General features: G+C 31.5%; 1 long non-coding RNA gene across 1 annotated transcript; it reads left to right on the forward strand.

The window, feature by feature from the left end:
- Positions 1–290: 290 nt before the first annotated feature.
- On the forward strand, positions 291–1,407 carry LOC110716715. The gene is made up of 2 exons (XR_002510573.1): positions 291–477; positions 1,200–1,407. It is a non-coding gene; the product is annotated as an uncharacterized LOC110716715 (long non-coding RNA).
- Positions 1,408–1,634: the final 227 nt, after the last annotated feature.

Here is a 1,634-nt window from a genome sequence, read left to right on the forward strand (position 1 = left end):
AATGGGCGGGTTTTTAGACAAAGAGAAATGGCACCGGTTCATATCAAACCGGTGCCAAAAATACAAATGGCACCGGTTCGAACCGGTTCCATAAGATGTTAAAAAAAACGGTTCAATTCACATAATAAACCCTAAAAAAAGTTCTCAGCCTCTTTTTATTTCATTCCATCTGATCTCCTTCTCTCTCCTCTCTCCCTTCTCCTCCTCTCCCTTCTCTCTCCTCTCATCTCCCTTATTGATCTTCATCTCCCATGCATATTCGATCTAGCTCCTCTCTCTAAACCGATCTTCTTTCATCTCCTCTCCCTAGCTTCTTCGATCTCCTCTCTTTCTTTGATCTACACCACCACAAATTCGACCACCGCCACAAAGCCCACCACCACAACATCACCACTGCCGCAAAGCCCCTGCCACCACCACAAAGGTCGACGGCCGCCGCAAATCCCACCGACAATTTCTGGGTATAATTTATACGAGGTTAGGATTTAATTTGATTTTAATCGATTTTGTTGGATTTAATTTAGGGTTTAAAGCAATCAATTTTGGATTTTAATCAATTTTTCTGGGTTTATTTAATCGATTTTTGGATTTTAATTTGATTTTTGTGGGTATAATTATCCGAATTTAATGGGTTTTGTATTTTAATTCGATTTGTTCTCGTTTTTTCTGGGTTTAATTTTGGGTTGATTAATCAATTTAAATTACATGCATGTGTTTTTTTTGGTGTTTTTTTAATTACATGCATGTGTTTTTTTTTAGTATAATTTATACAAGGTTATGGTTTAATTTATAAGTTTAATTCGATTTTAATCGATTATGTTGGATCAAATTTAGGGTTTAAGTAATCGTTTTGGATTTTAATTGATTTTTTTGGGTTTATTTAATCAATTTTTGGATTTTAATTCGATTTTTGTGGGTATAATTATCCGAATTTAATGGGTTTTGTATTTTAATTCGATTTGTTCTCGTTTTTCTGGGTTTAATTTTGGGTTGATTAATAAATTTTAATTACATGCATGTGTTTTTTGGGTATTTTTTTTAATTACATGTATGTGTGTTTTTTTTTATTTTGAGTTTCTGGGTTGTTTTTTTTTTTCGGGGATTTTGTATTTTTTTTCAATTTTATTTTTTATAATTTTGTGTTTCTGGGTATAATTATCTGAATATAATCGTTTTTGTTTTTTTTTTTCAATTTTCAGTTCGTGAGTTATCTTCGTCGAAAATTGATGGCCGATACTTTGCTTCTGCAATTCAGCTATTGAGCTCGTTCGTCGAATCCATTTGGTTTTTTTTTGGGCAAGTGTAAAACTACTGATTATAAATTTCAATTATATTATGTATTAATGTATTATGTAACATTTTGGTGATTATGAATTTCAATTATATTTGGTGTGTTATTACTGATTATGAATTAATGTTATAATTGGTGTTGTATTAGTTTTCTGCCAATTTTCAAGTGAACAAAGAACAAAGAACAAAAACAAAAAAAAAATAAAATAATAATAATAATAATAATAATTTTGGGCAGTTTTGGCACCGGTTAACCGGTGCCAAAACCAATGAAATAAATATTTTGGTTCATTTTTGGCACCGGTTAACCGGTGCCTAATTGAATATATGGCACCGGTTTTGAA

The sequence above is a fragment of the Chenopodium quinoa genome, unplaced genomic scaffold, assembly GCF_001683475.1.
Source record: "Chenopodium quinoa cultivar QQ74 unplaced genomic scaffold, ASM168347v1, whole genome shotgun sequence".
Lineage (NCBI taxonomy): Eukaryota > Viridiplantae > Streptophyta > Magnoliopsida > Caryophyllales > Amaranthaceae > Chenopodium > Chenopodium quinoa.